Source organism: Lichenostomus cassidix, chromosome 10 (genome assembly GCF_008360975.1).
Source record: "Lichenostomus cassidix isolate B80296 chromosome 10, HeHo_3.0, whole genome shotgun sequence".
Classification (NCBI taxonomy): domain Eukaryota; kingdom Metazoa; phylum Chordata; class Aves; order Passeriformes; family Meliphagidae; genus Lichenostomus; species Lichenostomus cassidix.
The window spans coordinates 16,289,054-16,309,249 of NC_139491.1; the positions used below are offsets into that span (position 1 = coordinate 16,289,054).

At 41.0% G+C, this 20,196-nt stretch overlaps 1 protein-coding gene across 5 annotated transcripts in view; it reads left to right on the forward strand.

The window, feature by feature from the left end:
* Positions 1 to 207: 207 nt before the first annotated feature.
* TLN2 (talin 2) overlaps positions 208 to 20,196 on the forward strand; it is a 143,097-nt gene continuing 123,108 nt past the window's right edge. For 2 of the 5 annotated variants that reach the window (XM_085070860.1, XM_085070864.1), the window contains exons 1-2: positions 613 to 769; positions 4,784 to 4,894. The gene's annotated coding sequence lies outside the window, so the exon portion shown is untranslated. Of the gene's footprint in view, positions 461 to 612; positions 770 to 4,783; positions 4,915 to 20,196 lie in introns of those variants that run through there. The other 3 variants (XM_085070862.1, XM_085070861.1, XM_085070863.1) reach the window with 3 other exon arrangements.

The following is a 20,196-nucleotide window of genomic DNA, read 5'->3' on the forward strand; positions in this document are numbered from 1 at the left end:
CGGGTTCTTTCCCCCGGCAATCAGCAATAGAAGACATAGTTTTCAAATATGCTGGGGAGGTTTAGGTTGGCCGTTAGGAGGTGATGGAGTCCCCTCCCCGGAGGTGTTCAAGACACAACGCGCTGCCCGGTCCCGCGCGTTCCCGCCGCTCTGCCCCGCCGCGGCTCCGCGCTCAGCACGCGCCGCCGGGAGCTCGGCTGGGCGGGGGGCGCGCGGCTCGCACGCGCTGCCTGAGGGGCCGGGCGGGCGCCTCGCGCCCCCACAGCGGCCCCCGCTGGTGTTGCTGCCCTGCCGGGGTCCTTCTCCTCCCCGCGGGGCTGCTCCGGCCTTCCTCCTCATTCCCTCGAGGAGCTGCCGTGCCCTGGCCGCCGCGGTCCCGGGCGGGCAGAGCGGGAACGACGCTATCTCGCCGCCGGGGTGAGGGCTGCGGCCGGCGAAGGCGCTTCTCCCTCAGGCCCAGGTAAGGGGGAGCCCCGAGCCCTCGGCTGAGGCGGGCTCTGCTCCCGCCGCTCTCCGGGCGCGGGGCGGGAGCCGCGGGTCGCTCGGAGCGGGCCGGGCCGAGCCGGGCGGAGGGCGGTGGAGCGGCCCGGAGTGATGACGCGCTTCCTGCCCTCCCCGGCGGGGGTCTGCGCCTGGAGTCCGCAGCCGCGGCAGCTGCGGGCGGCGGCGGAGCCGGCGGGAGCGGGCAACAGGCGAGCGGGGGGAAGGAAGGAAGCGAGAGAGCTGCGGGGCTTAGGCGCTCCGCAATGCCACATTAACAGCGTTCCCGGTAGGAGTCCGGGAGGACCCTCGTCCTGCCCCGCCGTTGCACATTGCAGAGAGCGTGTGGTCTGTGCCGAGCCGCCGAGAGGGGGAAGACTCGGCGCGGGGCTGAGCGGCGGGAGCGCGGAGCCGCTCGGCTGCCGCGGGGTTCTGCATGCGGGACCGCGCTGCCCCCGAGCAGCGGCAGCCGCCGATCGCTGGTGCCCGCTGCGCCCGCACAGCTTCACCCGCGGGCAGCGCTGCCTGCCCAACAAGTTGCCGGTTCTAGGGAGGACAGCAATAGCCCGGCCCGGTGCTGTTGAGGCTGAACCCCGGGAAGGGGAGAGCAGCCTCGGCTCACCTATCCTTCGTCAGGAGCCGGGCCGGGATGGGAGGGTAACAGAGGTCTTTCGGGATTTCCCTGTGCCGTAAAGGGCTGGAATAAGAGGGAGGTGCTGGGGCGGCCAGCCCCTCGCATCATGCCTGTGGCGAGCGTGGCGTGGCTGGGTCGGGGCTGGGATTGCCCGGGGAACGGAGCTGCTCGCTGTTGGGCGCTATTGGCGACCGCGACGGAGAAAAAAACCTTTTCTCAATACGTAGTGAAGTGACGACCTCCCAAGGACGATCCTGCCGCGTCTGCATACGCGTGGATGTATAGCCATCTCTCTGTGTCTGTGTCCGCATCTTCCCACGAGAGCGGTGGGACTGCTCGGCTTGGAAGCGGGTCGCAGGGCGCTATCGTAGGGCCACCCCGGAGGGGAGGGAAGGACGCGGCCGCCCCTGCGCAGCGCAGACGAGGATGGGTGGGCGGTTGAGCCTCGCTGCTCCGCAGCCTCTCTGTTCCCCGGGCCAGCCTGGGCGTGCAAGGGTCCGGCGGCTCCGGGCTACGTGCCCCGGTGAGGCTTCGTGTCCGGGGCTGAGCAAAGCGCAGAGCCTCCCTTGGTGCGAGGCGGTGTTGTGTGCTTGCAGCGGGGCTGTCCGCGCACTGGGCTGGGGTCCGCCTCGAGTCCTGACACCTCTGTTTCTGCCATGCCCCCTAGCAGATGGCCGTGGATGCAGTCTTGCTTTCGGTGTCTGGAGAGCCCCGACGCAGTGTCACTGCGTGGGAACACCTGACTGAGAACTGGGGCCTCTGCTGGCTTTGTGCTCACCTTCTATAGCGCTTTTGTTCTACTGACCAGCCATTTCAGTTTTTTTAGGCTTTACTTTTTGTGTAGTAAAATGCTGCTATGATGTCCGCTTGGAATGATCGTGGGAATGTTCATTGACTGAAAAAATCTCTTGTCAGATTGAGCAATTGTCCATGTCGCTCCAAATATTATTAAAGTTTATTTTGCAGACCTATATTTTGGAGCCGAGTTTGAGCCATATTAAATTTCAAGCCAGTTCTGGGCTTGGAAGTATGTTACTTAGAGGCATTGAGGAGTAATGCATTCTCAAAAGAGCCCAATGGCTATGGAACAATGTCACAGTGATTTAAAAATGAAGAGGCAACACATTTCTGAGATTGCTCTTGCTTCTGTAAAATATAACTTATTTGTATGTGTATGGCAGTGTGTTGCAAGTAGGAATGTAAGCTGCCAATGTTAATTATAAATACTGTACAAATTGTAGCATATGAAAAGCTTTCATATCTGTTTGGTGTAATGGTCAGCCATACTTCCAGCAGAACAGCTGTTAGACAAGTTAACTGTGAGTTAAGTTGGCTGAACTACCTTTCCTGCATTAATTTTCATAATGTGACATTTTCAAGGAACATTCAAGGTTACCGCCACAGCTGAGGAGGGAAGGGGTGTGTCTCTTGCCTCTTGGAAGTGCATTTCATTTGAGTTTCATTATGCCTCATTTAACTCACTGGTCACTGGAGAACTAAACGGTTAAGTGGAATGCTAGCTTATCTATTGGTGACAAAATTATTGAGCTTATGTGAGATAAGAATCTTCTTGTTTCTGGTTGCCAATCTAAGTGTCGGGATTAACTATGGCAAACTTGGGCAATATTCAAGTTCTGAATCTCAGTATAAAGGTAGATAAAGCTTTCAGCCATTTCCTATAGGATACCCATTCATTTTGCCATTCAGATTACAGCAGTTCATCCTGAATAATTGTCCTGTGTGTTCTTAGAGTAACATCTGTTGCATGATATCATGTAATGGAATGTAGTACAGCCTAATTTAAGTTGATTTGAAACATTGCCATTGCACTGTAGTAGTGCCTGAGAGGGCGAGAGGTTTTGTGGTGTGTGTGTGATGGATAGATTGGTTACGAGTAAACAATATTGAGAAAGATGAACTTGCATTTGAACTGCAAAGGATTAAGTCATTTTACTCTGAGCTTGGTTTCTTTTACAGTTTTACTTAGACTTCTTTTATCATTTGCCAGCTAATGTAATGGCTGAATTCTACTTATATTAGGAAATCCATCTATAGTTATAAATATAAGTATCAGTGCAAAACACCACTACAGTACAGTCAAGTCTTGTTTTGGAGTGGGAGGAGTGGGCTTGGAAGAACTGTCTAGCTCTGGCATATCTTGAACTGCACGATGACTTGGAATTTTTGCTGTGAAAACTTTGTTTTATTTGATATTGTTTCTATGAAGATTTGACTCCACATAGCAAGGATGTTGTGAGGCATTAATATTTGGATTGTCACTTTATATGCTTACCTATGTAATATGTATCTGTTAAACCTGTGCAAATGCAAAGTCTAGATGGCTTGCATATATGGCAGTACTTAATTAGTCACCACGTCTAGACAGTAGTTCAAACATCTCACCTCCATTCCTTCTTTGTGGTGTCAGATAACTGTTGGGATATCAGTGTTGTATGTTAATGAAATATGAGCAATACCATTTGTTGAAGTATCCCTCCAATCCATAACTTTAGCTTTAGAGTACTGAAAACACCATTTCAGTTGATTCTTAGCTGCCAGTCCTTTCTGACCCTTGGAGATTTGGTAAACTGCCAAATGTGCAGGCATCCTGATATTTGTTTTTTTTTTAGTATGGAGAGTTTCTTTCTAAGCAGCGTTTCCCAGATGCTGCCTTTGCACCAGGTCCTAATTAGGAAGGAGGTGTGAATGTCTTTACAGACCACTGTACGAGCTTTCAGAAATTCTTTTCTTCTCCCTGCTTTTGAATCTTTAAAATCTTTTGGCAAGTCTGCTTATGCATGTTTCTGCAGACAATAGAATGCCGACACAAATTGAGAACAGCAAGCAAAATAGTTGGGTGTTGTTGCAAATGAGGGGAGGCTGTCTTAATAAGGCAGTATTACGTTTCATTTGTTTACTTTTGGATTTTAGTGTTTCAGTTGGGACAAATGGAGCTGGAAATTGCAATTTCAGGTAGTCCTGAAGGCAAATGCATGTTTTTGCTTTCAAGGTTCTGTGTGTTTTGACCACATATGGTTGTAAAAATACATATTAAATTGAACTAAAAAATTTTTGGGGGAAGGGAGATGCAAATTATAAAGCAGAGGTTTTTTTTCAGAGTAGTTTAGCTTACAACTTCCAGAGGCTATGTTATGCAGAATAATCTAGGGTTTTGCAACTCCTTGGATGAGATTATGATTATGGACATCATGCTGGGCCTTAAGCTCTTTTATGCTTCATTTTTATTGTTGTGTTTAAACAATCTATTCCTTTTTCACAAAAAATGCCTTGAAGGTAGCCCGAGCTCCTTAAATGTGTAAGTGGTGATCCACAGCATGCACCCAGTCCTGGGTCTGATCAGTGTTTAGAGAACTGTGCTGTTTGTCTCTGAGTGCAGAGAAGTGAGGCTTTGCAGTGAGGCTGGTATGCTTGGGGATGAGAACACGGTGAGGAGCCTGTGCTTAGTTTTGATGCCAGACTTGTAACTGTGTACAATGAATTTTGTAGGTTTCTGTCCCTGCTAATGCTGCTGAAAACCCATTTCACAGTAGTCAGAGAACCATTTCCCTGGGTGTGCTGTGTGCACACATGCTTATCTTGGAATTGGGTTTGAATTAGCCTGCATACTTGAAGCAATTGTGATAACATTTTGATATTTTCCACTTCCAGTTGCAAGCTGGGATTTCATCCCCAGAGATCCACCCCCTCAATTCTCAAAGCTCCAGCGCCTTTTTTGCTCAAGCATCTTCATAAAGCTAGAACATGAACTGACTTCTTAAGGTGAGGGTGACTATACAACAGTAAGTCTTGTCTTAAAATATCTTTACAGTATTACAGTGCTGACTTAGTTGTAGTCTCTTTACTTGGCAGCTACCAGTTGAATTTCTGCCAAGATGGGTCAGGCTGGCACTTGAAACTGCCTTCCTTTCATTCTCTGTAGGTAGCTCATCTTTCTGTGTTTGGGCAGCAGGAAGAAAATATAGGCTGAAGTGAATTGTAGATGAGCCTTGTGTCTTTTTCTATGGCAACTTTTGTAAGATTGAGGTTTCTTATTTTCATGAAAAAGTGACGTATAACCCAGAAAAAAGCAGGAGGCTCTCAGTCTTCTAAATCACAGCAAATAACAATTGAGGTGATAAAGATTCAATGGTACTACATGAGCTGATTAGTTTTTCGAGTTGAATAACAATTTGCATTTGTCAGCTGTGGTAGATTTGTTGCTCTAGTATATTGAAGTATTTATTGTTTTGCTGAAGTACTTGGTGTAGTGGTATGAGAACCTCTTAAACAATGGCATTGTCTTCAGCTTAAAAAGGTCTTCAGTTGTGTAATGCTTTTCTTATAACCATTCTTGTTTATTTTCATGTAATGATCTCTCTTTACCTTTCTTGAGAGTTGATACCTCTAATGTGATAAGTAACCCTTTGTCTCAGTGACCTCAAGTCCAGCCTATCCTGTGGTCTGGGTTTAGCTGTGTTCTGTACTATCGGGAAAGTTCTGATTCTTCTGGAATGTGAGATTTAAAGTTTGTGTATAGGTGACATAAATATAAGCATAAACAGTTCCAAAAACTGCTGGCTTGACTTAGTACAGCTGAAAACATTAATTAGGCTTAAAGTAATTTATGGCAAGTACCTTTTACCTTTGTTCAATTTACATGTGCCAAGTGCTGTGTAGCAGGAAATGGCAAGGTGGCACTTGGCAGACAGAACAGAAGCAGGAAAGATAGACTATCAGTGTCTGGTAGAAGTGATGGTGCCTGTTTAAGGAAAGACCTATGGTAGAAGGAGGGATGGTGTCAAGAATGTGATGGTGGTGTAGGACTGAGGGCCATAATCCTTAGACACAATAAACATGTTTAGACGCCACAAGAATCGAAATCTAGCAATGGGCCTATAATGAATGTATGAATAAATGAAATCAGGAAGTCCAACTTGAATATTCCAGTTCCCTGTAGCTTGCAATTTTTTTAATTCTTGGGTTTTTTTAATTCTTGTAATTCGTTATCATTATTGACTGGATAATTTTTTTGTTGTGGTGTAAGGACACATCTGTTGACAAGGGTGGGTCTGAACTCCCTGGGGAAAGGATCAAGTGGGAGCTATTACTGCACAGCCAGGACACAGGGTCAAGCAAAAGGAACCAGAAAAGTCTCCTGGGTCAGGGTATCACTGAAGGCACTGGTACAGGGAGGAAGAGATAAAAGTCCAGCTTCAGATGAAAAAAGCAAAGGCTCTGGGAAATGAGATCACTCTGTTGTGATGTTTAAAGTACTGTTTGGAAATGTTATGTACAACAGCTGAGGATGTACAGACCCCAGGCAAGAACCCAAGATGTTGTTGTAGTATGTACCAAACCTAAAAAAAATTTAATTTAAAAAAAAGTCAGTGGCTGTGTTTGCAGCTGTGAGTTAGGTCCAGATAAGCCTGGTTGTTGCTGGGTTGTCTGTTCAGCTGCACTGTGATACTAACCAGACTTAAAACCAGCTGAGGTATGGAAGTGTATGTACAGAAGACTAAAACCCGTGAGGAAGGGGTAGTTAACTTTGCCTGGTGAGCTTGGGCAGACTAGAGTACAGATTAAGTACAGAACAAATCCAGACATGAAGAGGAGGGGGGTTGCAGGGGATCTAATGAATTTTGTCTGAGGCCTTTTTATGTAGTGGACATGGATATATAAGTGTTCAGTTCAAATGGTTCATAGGTGCTGTATGAGTGAGTGAAAATTTGTTCCCTCTCTGTCCTGGGCAGAGAATGTATTTTTAGAGTTTTCCTGTCAGAACTTTAGCTGACTGTGTAATACCACTCCAAAGGGAATAGCAGGGCTTTTGTGATGAAGAGATGAGGCAGAAAACCACCTTGATGGCAGTACAAGTGTGTGGCTAAGGTAGCTGCTGTTGTTGGAGGTTATTTAACACAGATAAAGGAAGGCTGCAAGCAGTAAGAGGGGTAGATGGGGCCTGAGGAGCCAAGCACACCACCACTGAAGCAACTGTAAGGCCAGGCTATGAAAGTGGCTCAGTAATGAGTGTACAGAATAACTGCAGGAACAATGCGTTCCTGCCTTAATGCTATTATCATTCCTTTTCAGAGATAAATTGCAGTGTCAAGTGTTACAAATGCCATCTGCATATGAGGGTAAAAAACCTCTGTTACTTTATGCTGAAAACTAAAAACAAAGCACTGTGTTCCATGTGGGTCTTAGTATAACTGGCCATTGCCTTAACTTCTCTGGAATAATATTCCCAGCCTACTGGGTCATTTAAGGCAGTGGTTTCCAAAGACGTTTTTGTTTTCACACCCTTATCAGTGTAAGATTTGTCAGCACACACACCAAAAATATGAATATTATTTATAAATTTTCACACGTACTGCTCTACTATTATTATATAAGAGAACATACACAAAAATAGGAGTTAATAAAGGACAAGACAAATACTTTCACAATTCGTTTTATTCTTTAACAAAACCGTTTTTCACGTTCGGTAAGGAATAATTTAGTGAGAGCCATGGATTGAACATGCCTCTCTAAATTTTTTTAAAGTATTGGTTCATCACTTGTATACAGCCATTTTAGGGGCTGGTTCTAGGTTCAGTTTATTTGAATACTTGGTTTTAATGGCTGTGCTGGCCCAAAAAGATGCCTCACAAAGACATATCCAAGTGGAAGAAGTGCATTGTTGGTTGTGCTTTCTAAGTCATGGTACTAATTTTCCACTCCTGTACACTAATTATGCAGAGATTCTTCTTGGAATTCATTTATTAAATTTCCAACTTCCCTGATGTCAGTCAGTTGTTCTTGCAGATTAATGGGAAGATTCTACTCTTTGCCTGAAGCATTTCTTTTGGAAGGTTTTTAAACAGGTTTGGTTTTTTGGGTTTTTTTTAGTTAAGATTTTAAAGATTAGGAAATTATATACATCTTTTGGAGATTTTTGTAGGAGGTTTTTTTCAGTGGAAACGTTTTTCAACTTCTGTTTTCAAAACAATCTCTGTAGAGTGAATTTCTTTTGAAAAGGAGTTACTTTCTTGCTCATTGTTAAAATTTCAGCTTCACCTTGAAGGGACACCTTAAGTGTGTATTGATTTGAAAATATCTGGTAGGTAGCATAGTACTGGCAGCCACTTGTCATCACAGAAGAGATCAGCCAGCTTTGAACAGTTATCTTTCTAGAAAAACATTTGTAATAATGTCGTTAAGTCTGACAACTCTTTGAAGCCCTTTGCCACAAGATAGCTAGCAAAACTTAGTGTGGGAATATGAATTTTGTGGTCACTCCCCATCTTGTTACAAGGTATTCTACTGCTTGAAGATCTTATTTTTATGAAGTTGTATAATCAATGACATCCTGTGGCACTCGGTGCACTTCTGGCTCCAGCATTGCTGCATTAGTTTATCTTTGAATGATGCAGTGAAAGAATTTCACGTGTGGTTGTGGAATGACTGCTTTAACTGCAATAAAAAGTAAAAGGATTCCAGCGTAAATGTCACAGATAAAACCACATAAGTTTACACTTGCAATGTTTCCTCATGAAAAGTGTTTCTATTAAATAAATTATTTACTGTTCAGAATATGTTGAGTCTACTCTGATCCATCTGTCCTGTGGTGACTCGCAAAAGAGAAGTTCCCAGGGTGTTTCCCTGTTGAAACAGTCGAGCATATACCCTGAGATGAGACATGTAGGAAACATCTGTAAGGTCAGCCAACAGTGGAGCACACCTCCCACACTCCATCATTTGTTCTAATACTTGTTTCTTCAAATCTTCAGCTGTTTTCTATGAGTCTTCCAGCAATATTTGCTGACAAAGGAATGCCACATTGTCTTCCATGTGTTACTTCATCCATTTTTTACTGCAGTAGGAAGATCAAATGCTTCCCCAATGGTATATGCCTTTGTGTCTATTGCTATAAAGTAAGAAACCTTAAAAAAGGCTTCTGTAGATTTGCCATTAAGTTCAGGTGGTTTTTTGCTTTTTTTAAAAGTGAAGTACTATATTAAATATCACATGACTTGAAGAAATTGTAAAGATTTATGCTCACCTCACCAGGCACTTAATTTTTAAATCTCTTTGTAATCATGATGGCTTCATATTATCATTTTCTAATATCTCAAGGCAAAACAGTATTTAGGCTGGGGTTCATCATTAATGATGATAGATTCAAATCCATATTTCAAATTGTTATCGTCATAATTTCAACTCTTTTTTTGGCCAACTTTTTGTCAGATCTGATTAGATTGTTGATTTTACCTCATAATGTGTGTGACAAGGAGCTTGTACTGGGGATAGGAAGTCAGTTGTTGCATATGGATTTTGAAGCAAAAGGAGGATTTGTCTTGGCATCTGTGTATGTGACATAACAACACTTCAGAGTGTTCAGGATCAGAGGTGATTTTAGCAAGATTTGCAACTGTAGAGGGCCCTAAAGGCCCTAAATCAGTTGTGTATTTCCCTAGTTAGAATTCCTTGCCTTCATTTGCCTCATGTTACTGTATTTGAAAATAGGGTATTTGGTTAGGTGACCCATGTGTGTTGTGACAGCATTCAAATTTCTAGAAGCATGCCTTTGTGAATTGTGGCCTTATGTTGTGCCAGTAAAACTTCTAGAAATAAGCATACCTAAATAATGGACGTTTTGTTTTATTGAGTTTTGTTGGTTTTGGTTTTGGTTTTTTTTCCCGTCTGGGACTTGCAAAAAGGGACAGCAATTCTTCTGGTTTGCTTGTAGCAGCCAACACAGTGTAGTTCCCATCCTGCTGGAGGCTACTGCAGATAAATTCCAAGTACCTGCAAAACATCTGCTATCAAGCAGCAGTACTGTCTTGGTACCCACCCAGTAAGTGTATCTTCATGTACAGCTCATCTTCTGTAGCTGCCGAGGAGTGAAGTACAATTTTAGCCCCTGAAGAAGATGCAAAAGCAAGGTGGGATTGCAGATAATTGTTCTTTGGGTAAAAAGAGAAGATAAAGTAGGGAGTTGCTTTTTAAAAGTTGTTTACAAGACACTTAAAACCAATGGAAGAAATGTAGAATGAAGACAGAAAGTGATAGAATAGAGAGAAAAATGAGAAAAACATTAAAAAAACTTGCAAACTATATTTACAGCTTTGTAGACTGAAGATTTCTAGTAGTGTGTATTGACAAGTTGGTGGGTTTTTTCTGTACTATATACTCATGCCAAATTTTCTGTTTCATGTTTACCTTTCATTATTTTAACCAGAACTACATAACTGCCTGTGCTATACTCTTTGTATTATTATGACCAGATACAGAAAGCAGCCATGTCATCACAGAAACAAACCAGTTGTATTTTGTATCAACCCTTGTTCCGATATCTTCAATAGTCTTGCTATTTCCTTCTGAGGTTGAGTTATTCTGTAAGAACTCCCTAATTTAGCTTTCTTTTATTTGGAATGTCTTTCTTTACATGTATTCGGTGGGACCTAACTTTCCCATGACATGTGATGTGGAAATTAGGATGCTGGACACTTGTGCAAGTGAAATTTGTCTTTCTTCTGGGCCTCTAGTATTCAGTATAAGTTTTGTTTCTTCCTGGTCAGTCTACAGATGCTTGTAATACTTTTGCTTGTTAGGAGTTGCCATTCGAAATCTAAGCAATTCATACTTAAGATATCTCCAAGGAGCTTAGAATTAGAAAAGCTTTCTTCTGGCAACATTCATGGGATATTCAACTAAGCAATAGGAAAATGCTTCTTTATGAGTAATAAGCTAATGAAAGCCTAGCATTTGTATAATCAGGCTTGTCTGAGTATGATTGTCTATTCAGTAGCTATTGAAATGCAGCCTTTTGACAGCATTTGAGACAATCTTATGTTTTGGTTGGTGTATCAGTGACCATTGGATAGTGAAACAACTGCCCATGGGGAGGAGCTGGGGCAAGCAGGACAGGCCAGTCTGGACTTCTCTCTTAGAGTTCTTGTTAGGAAGTGCTGGCATGAAACCAGCTCCTCCACAATGCGTCTGATGCAAAATGGGGTTAAACTGAACTATTTGCAGAAAAAAATAAACAATATAAGGCTTGGTGAAGAATGTAAAGAGGTGGATCTGGGTCATTGTTAGGCATACTCTGGTTCCATAGTGGATGTCTTGGGAACAATGAAAAGAAACTGAAGTGGGATGCAGATCTTAGTGCAAGTCTCATAGTCTAGAAGTGCAAGGGGTTGTTAACAGGAAAGCTGTATTCAGCAAAAAAGCTCTAGTTATATGTGAAAGACAGAAATCCTGACTAATAGTTAACTAAAGAAGGGATTTAGAGAAGAATTCATGCAGTTCCAGCATCCCTTTGTTACCTGCTTTGTCAAATACTTCTCTATCATACAAAGCTTTAAATGACCTGTTTGACACACAGTGGTCAGTAGTTGATATCTCACTCAAGGGGGTTAAAGATTGAGTGTGCTTAAGGTTCTCTAACATAGGTGTTGTATTGCAAATGATTAATACAGTGCCGTATCTTCCTAGTGGAATGAAAAAGCAACTAAAGCTCTTGAAGCAAGTATTTGTTTTAGAAGAGTTGGATTTTTGGAGCTGGAAGAAATAACTTGGTATGTTAAACTGTCCTGAGATTCTGTGGCAGTGTCTGCAGGGTACTGTAACTTTATTTCAGTCTGTTTGTCCTGGTGGTTTCTAAACTACTGTTTTTAGCTTGTTTGGTGGCAAGTATTGCAAGAGTTGTTTCTTGCAACTGAACAAAGGAGCAGTGTTGAGTAGTTGAGGGAAAATAAGGTAGGCAAAAGACAGTGCTTAAGCAGGTAGTGGAGAGAAGGTACTTCCCAGTAGCTCAGCTTTGAGATCCTTAATTTGGAAAAAAATCTTGTTTTCTCACACGTGCTCTCCTTTTCCCATATATGCTCTGTTGTCCTTAAGTGTCTGCTGTTTAATGCTTCCAAATACATAGGAACTTAGGTTTAGTCCTATGTAAAGCAGTGTGTAGCCAGGAAGAGGTTTGCCCCCTTCTAGATCTCTATGAGGTGTGTGTTAATGTTGAATCACTTCTCACATTGAACCAGCTGAAGAATGCGTTTTCGAAGTTGTTTGAAATGCTTGTCCTGCTGAGATACCTGTGTGACTGCTTTGTTTAAGGTGCTGTTAGCAGACATACAAGCTGGAAATGCAAAATAGAGCTAGTAATAGTTTAGGTCTCCATGGTGACGATGGGATCCTGAAAACTAAGGAAATATTTGACTTCTTAAGGCTCTAGATTACTCCTAGGCCTTGTGGGTTTAGGCTTACAATTGCAAAACATGTTTCTTCAGGAAGTATAGAAAACTATATACAATATAGAACATAAAGCCCAGGTTTGTAATTACGAGAGAGGCACCATGGGAGTTCAAGTAAAGAAGAGTTTCCTCTTGTTTTTTGAGGAGGTTTATAGAGATGAATTACACTTTACAAATTACTTCAAAACAATCTTATAAATAGTACTCAGGGCTGCCTCCCTAAAGTGTCAAAAGAATAACCTTGCTGTGTGACAGTTACTACACTTGAAGACAATGTAAGTTATTAATGAGATGGTGAAATTGTGCTTTCTGTTGCATATACTTGATCTCTTCTAATCTACTGAACACAAATTTTCAGTTAGCTATGCATAGAGGCATGAGTCAAAGTCATTGAAGCACTATTGAGAGGAACAGCTCTGAGGGAGTGTGTCTGTAATATAAGCACGTATATGGTGTGTCACATCCATCTAAATGGGTACTAATGCAGCCTGTGGCTTTGGCAGCTGATTACTTACTAGAATTCAACCCTCACATCAAAATTAATTCACTTGTTTATGCTGATGGTCAGAAAGAATGAGTACATACTTATTTTGAAGAGTGGAATAATATAACTTCAAGATGGTTTGCCTGACTTTGCAAGGATAAATAAGGAGACCTAGGAGTATATGGTGTTGATATTCAGTGCTTTAGCATAGTTATTGTGAGTCGGAGACAAGGAGCAGTCCTTGTGCCTCAGCAGACAAAGTGTCTAGACTCTGAAGTCTGAACTATTTTTGTAGCATTCTCTTAGGTAGAATGATAGTGTAACATACCCAGTATCAATAAATTACAGGCGTCCCTTTTGGTTTCTGCATTCTCTTTTGGAGAAAAGTGGGTTTGATAGTTGAAGGCAAAGTTCTTCTGTCATCTGATACTTTCCCACAGCATGGAGCCCCTCTGTGGGGCTTCTGTGACTTGGGTGTCAGAGCTGGGTAGCTGCATGGGCTTTGCTTTTGTGTGTTACAGCAGAAGTCCTCAACTTGAGCCACAAACAGTGCAATTTACAGAGACAGCCTGGGGGAACAGTTTTTGCCTTGCATTGCATATGCCAGCTTGGCTGAACGATCAGGATTTTACCCTTCTCAGAAGCATTACAAGCATGTAATTGCTCTGTCAAAGGTGAAGGCAGAAACCTTGATGGGCAAGGGGAAAGTAACTTTGTGTGTCACAGCAAATTGAGTTCCTGAAATGTCAGGTTTGGATTTGAAAATTTAATTTGCAATACTGACTTTGAACACATATTCTGACCTACAGCTTGAGTCTGAAGCATTATTAAACTTGCATCCCTCTATCCCTTCTTTCTCATGCTATTCTCCAATAATGTTCCATGTACTCACTGAGTATTATAGAAATTACAAATCTGAATTGCTGTATTCTGGTGATACTTGAGAAACTCAGAGAATAGATTTTGCACACCAGTGTTAATAGTGTGAAAAGTCTTAATTTGTAAAAGTATATATTTTCGCAGGATAAAAAGCCTAACATATTCCAATTGTTGCATTATTAAAAATTGAAGCAAAAAACCTGGCAGTAATTCAGGAAAATTTAAAAATGTTCCAGTTCCCCAGGGATATATTTATCTTTTTATACTCAGTGTTGTAACTGACTCCATCTTGCAGTGACATGTAACTTCAGTTTATTCCAGCTTCCTAAGCATTAATGATGCTTTGTCTTGAACTTGTCAGTAGGTTTTTAGACTGTGGTTTGCTCTCTACTTGTACTTTGTTTAGGATTTTATAAGTTGCAAATTTGGTTAAAATTAAAACTAAGATGAACTGTTAAGTTTATGATTTTAACTTACTTGTTTGTTTCTTAATGGCCAAATAGAGAAAGTGGAAAGATCTTGCTCAGCAACTTGCACCTGGAATGTGAGCAGCCTATTTTGGTGTGCTGTAAATATTATGTATTCTTAAAAGTAAAAATAGATCCAATCTGTTATGTTCTGTTACTCTTTATCCTAAAGCTCAAAACTAAGCTTCTTCAATCTTGGTTATTGGATTTGGTTCTTAAATTTGTGCTGCCTCACTGCCCCCACTACCCCGCAGCTTTTTGGGCTTTTTTTTACCCTAAACTGCTGCTGTGGTAAGCACTACTGAAATACTTAGCAGCTGCATATTGGTGTACAGCCTGTGACAATAAAGGGGTCATTCCTTGGAAGCTGTCTGCTTGCATAGCAAACCCTCATTGTTCTGTACATTGCTAGAATTAGTATCCCATCTTTCTGTTTTGTAAAGAGATAATCCCGTTTTATTAAAATTAAGACTTTGGAAAAAATGTGTCTCTCTAGCAAGGTTTGGGTTTCAACACTTGGGATGAATACCATAAAAATAATTTCCTGTGTCCAGTTACCACTTGCCCTCTGTAAGAAGCAGTTCTTTGTTTGAAGGTTGTCGGATTACAGGACAGACACTTGCTTTCCTTTGGATCCTTCTCAGCTGCTCTCAATAGGGAACATCTTTCCAGTTGCCTGCTGCTAGCACTAAAAAGAACCCTTGTTTTTAAGTGTGGGATCTATTTGGCAGCAAATATCTCATTCCAAATCTTGCAAGAAATGCTTGCTACCGAGTTATTCCAGTTTTGCAAAATGCATCATCCATATTGAGCAATTGTCATTAATACTATTTTCCTCTCATGGTCTATTCTGTGTGAAACTAGGGATCTTATTGATGGATTGATCTTTATGGAATCTTTATGGAATCTATGGAATACTGCTTTCACTGGGCATTAAAGGGTAGGATTTAGACGTGCAGCAGTTGTTTGCAAACCAGTGAGGAATCTGCCCTTGCTGTGGGTGTGACACAAGGTCGTGTCCTGCAGATGGGAAATACCATAAAGATGGAGAAGCTGATGTAAGGTGACTTGTCATTTTCTTCTCAGATGCAGTTTTTGAAAGACTTGTGTGAACTCCACACAAGAGGATGTTAATTCAACTAGTGTCAAACTTCCTGGTCCCTTAATCTGTGTTCTGCTTTTGAGCTATGTTTTAAAAAGAATCTCATCAACAGTTACTGTAATTCCATGGGTATTTTGCTTGGGAAACCCTTTTGTTTCATTTCAAGGAAAGTTATATTGATTTGCTGTTAGTAACAGTTTATGACAGCCTCTCATCAGAAGTGAAACTTTTGGTGCCAACTTTCAGAAACAGAGTTGTCATCAGTTTGCTGTATTACGCACTTTGGTGAACATGGTTCCGGAGACAGTTTCCTGCTTCAGGTGATCAGAGAGAATGCAGAGCTCTCCACTGATTGTTGTGGTTGTGATGAATTCCTGACCCAACAGTGAAAAAAACTGTTTTACAGTGTACAGAAACATCTACAAATGAGCTTCTTGATGGTGTTAACTACCCTGCTGACCACCCTTCAGTTTCTCCTGAAATTAGTAGCCTAAGTGGATTGTAGTACTGCTTGATGTAGATGAGGTAGAAGAATATTTGGTTAGTGTATTAACAGCAGACTAAGTTAACTTCAGTGTTCCTCTCCTCAGCCTTCAAAATGAAAAACATTTTTATGTTCATTATTTTAAATTTAATTGAGTTAGAAAGTGTTAGGAGAGATTCTGCCTAACAGTGGGACAGAAGTCTTAATCAACTGTGTGCTTTGATTATTCTGTTGTGTGAAAGCAAATAACGATGTGTATCCCTTTGACCACTTTTGTTGGGTTGAGCTAGAAGCTGGAGATTCCTTTTGAAAGAAGTTGTTTCTGAGGACTGAAGTCTGCTTGATGGAGCAGACTTGCAGCCAAACCAAATTGTCAAATGAGCCCAGCCAATGCAAAATCTCTTCTTTCTTTCAGCTGAAAAGCTGTGGAAAAGTTAGTATAAGTTTTCATGGTTTACTCCTTATTTCAGTGCCAGATACTTCCGAGTTCACAGCATTTGGCGTTAAAAGAAAAGTTGAACACAGAGCACTAAATGTTGACTTTTACCAATTTGTGTTGTAGAAATGGTCAAACTGTGTCTTGCTGGCAGATAAAGCTTAAGAATGTTGTGTTTGGAATACTTGTATGTTTCATTTTTTTCCCTTCCCTGCAGAAAAAGTTGCTTTAAGAACTGCCTGTTAAATTGGAAGTGACCTTACTTGCCTTCAGTTATAAATAGCAGTAAAAAGGAAGGGGATTCCCCTGCTGCCAAGCCCCATTCATGGCTTTCTATTTTGGTTAAAGCCATGTCTTACAATGAGTGCACTGTGACTTCCAGCCCTCAGCATGCTGCAACAAATGTACTTGCATTCCAAAAACTATGTACTTGAGGTCATGAGCAGGTAAAGTTGCTATGATACGAGTACTTTTTCTTTTTTTGTTGTTAGTGGAATTAGAGATGCTACAATATGTATTGAAGTAGTGCCCATGTGCTATTTTCTGTGCCTCATGCATTGCTTTGGGCTTCAACATTGTTGAATGATGAGAAGCTGTTGATGGTGAAACACTACTGTGCCTGAAATTTGAAGAAAAGAGATCTTGTATAAATGACAGCTTGAAAGAGCAACCCTTTTTCTTTGTTCATATGGCTTTCTCTTAGAGGGCTGTGGTTCTTGTACTGTTGTGGAAGCGAAGCACTTGAAATAAATGGCAAAATAACTTAGTCATGTTTTGATGTATGTTTTTTCTTTAAGACCACATTTAAACATAGTTTTAAAAATCTATTATACAAAGTGTTAGTAAAAAATATACCTTAATTTAATATCAGAAGTGCTAACTGTTCTCAACCATTTAATTACATATATTGTGTGGCTCATTAGCTGATCAGTTATATTATTAAAGTACACTTTTGGCCAAATGTAGGTTGGTTCTGGTGTCCAGTTTACACCTCACCTTTAAATCATTGTTTATATCTTCAGCGTTGCAATTCAGTGTTGATGTGTTGGGAGGAAGCATTTGATCATTAAAATGTGATGGTATGATTGATACTTGATCTTGCAAGCAGTGCCACTGGACAATAAGGTTCATAATTCAGAGGTTTCTGGTGGATTGAATGAAAAACCAACTCCTGTAATGCAGTGTAAAAAGCTCTGTATCTGTTAGGTGCATGGCAGAGCAGAATTAGTGATAGACCATTATTTTGTACATCACTGTAACCTAGTTTTGAAGGGAGAATGAAGGCAGGCTTGGCCTCTGACTTCAAGTGCTAGTTAAATTGATTTGACATAAGTAGTAGTTCTATGTCATTTCCCAAAACAAGACAACAAAACTGTGGGAGAAGGTAGAATTAGTTTGAAAAACATCATCTGTCATAGGCTCATGTCAATCCTTTTCCATCCTTTTGCTCATGTCAGACGAACTAAAACCAGATTTGTCTGGTTCAGCTTCTCTATGATTGACACAAGTAGGTTATGAGTGGTGATTGTACTTTCAGTTGTTGAGATTAAGAAACAGCTACAGTTTCTTAATGTGGGTTTTTCAGTGCTCAGCAGTGGTCTTCAATACATGGAGGAAGCTACTCAGCTTCATCTGCTTCTCTTTGCAGAGCTATTCTTTTGCAGCCGTTGTTTACATGTACCATGCATAAATTGTGTATTTCATCCTGTATGGAACTGAAGAAGATTGTGGAATATGTGCTCATTAGTAAGGTGTAATTCTCTTGACAGAGCTTTAACTATCTCTTGAGACAAGGATAATTTTGGGTTAATTTAGGTCATCAGATTTAGAAGTATTAACCAGCATCAGCTGTTTCTTATATTTTTGTTTTTGAAGGAAGCAGCAAAAGACCAGAATACTTGTATAAATATCAGTCTGGGAAGATGTATGAAATGTAATTAACTAGCTGAACTGCATGGAAATGTAATGAGTTTTGTGTTCTCTATCTGAGAAGACTCTAATAATTTTTGAGTGACGAGCTTATTGATATCCAGTACCTTGGCAATGTATTCTTGCTCTAAGTAACCATTTGAAAGCTGAGACTGAGCAGTAGTTTTTACTCAAAACTGTAAGGACTTTGACATGCACAAACTGAAGCATCTTTTAATTCAACCCAGATGCCATAGAAAAGAATCTGAATTCTGCACTGTTTACTGCCTCCTGCTAATATTGAAGTGCAGATTGACTACAAGTCCTTACTGTTCCCTGATCTGTGATGGACACTACATACATACACAGGCGAAGGCATCTCTGAGTATTCATTGTGGAATTTTATAGCATAATACTACATTCTGTATCTTAAAAATACAGAGATGGTAGTTTCCCATTTTGGCAACAGCTAGTCTTGTAAAAATTCCCCAAGAGTGCAGCAAGTTCACCCAATGCCAGAACAGTGCTGGCTGTGTTGTGTTCTCCAAAGTTCCCATTCAGTGGATTGCTGAAGTCTTAGAGTTGCAGTGCTGAGACTTCAGAATTCAACCTGGCATTTATGTTTCAGGTGCTATTTCACTAGTATCTCTGACAGGTCAGCAGGACTTAAATGGACTGTAGAAATAAAGGGAGGTTACTTGTGGCAGCAGTCACAGGATCATTCCAGTAAGGACTTTAGGTAAGATAGTTAACCTAAGAAGAGATTAGAGTGTAGGTTTGTCTTGAATCCCCAATTATTTCAGGCATGCTTTCACTTTTCTTAAATAAAATTAGCATTGCCCTTATCTATAAACTCTTGAGATGAAATGACTTAAAATAACTTGTACATGTTTATGAAGTACTTCTTTCTGAGCCTTAAAACTGAAGAAAAGCTGTTGATATACTTCATTTTCTTTAAATCAAAGGGGGAAAAGCTAATATTTTGCATTAAGTGTTGTGCATTATCATTGGTAGGTGTAGAATAGTGAATTTTCATACCCCTCTGTGTAGGAGGGCAGGTGCTCATGCTGGGAATACCTGATGTCTTGAAATGTCCAGCTTTACTGCCTACAAGAGCAGCAGTGCTAAAGTGAATGGCAATGACAGCTGCTGTGGTTTCAAGACCAACAAACTACTTCATTTCCTAGGTAATTTATTTTTTGTGCAAAGTTAACCACTTGTAAATTAATGCTTGGGATCTCTAACAACGTGTTGTAGTGGCATGGTCATTACTGAGGTTGGGAGTAATGAAACCAGTCAGGAGTAAAGGGTACGCTATGTATCTTGTATATCTGCATGCATGTGTAGGGTTGCTTTTGTATTTGCATCACTAGGTAACACCATCAGCAGCTTCTAAGTTCTCTTTAAACATTGTAATTCTTTTCGCTTTGTGAGCATGGTGAAAGTTTCAAGGGCGAGTATTAAAATAAGAAATGTTATTTGTTAGACTTGCATAATGTGAATTTTAGTGATTTGAAATGGAGATGAGGTCCATTTGGGGTCCATTTCATGACCTCATTTTTCATCATGAGGTCATGAAAAAGCACTTTAGTTGTAGAAGATGCATTTCTTCTCAAATGAATGTTTTAGCACCGATGTTCTAGCACTCATGTAGACCAAAAATCACTTTTTTTTGATTGCAGTATTTACTCCTTTACTGGCTCTAGTGTAATTTCTTTACTTAGTTTGCTGAGTAAAGTTTAGCCCAAATATGTCAATGCTGAATTGATGAGTTCATGAGAATAAAATATGGGATTTCTAGAAATATGTAAAATTTGGCATTTCTTAAAGATATTCTGTTGCAATTTGGCAAAAATATTGTAGTTTTTGACAGCTTCAGACTGTGGCCTTTAGGTTCATGGACATCAGTGAGGATGAATTACTTTGGCATTTAAAGAGAAACTGGATTCACAAACAATTGGAGGAGTCACTGCTTGAAGTATCACTGATTTGCTGTAGTGTTTCATCAGAGATTTCTTGAAAATTAAGATACCTTGTCTACAAACAAATGTTGGATGATAGAAATAGCGATACTACAAATCTTAA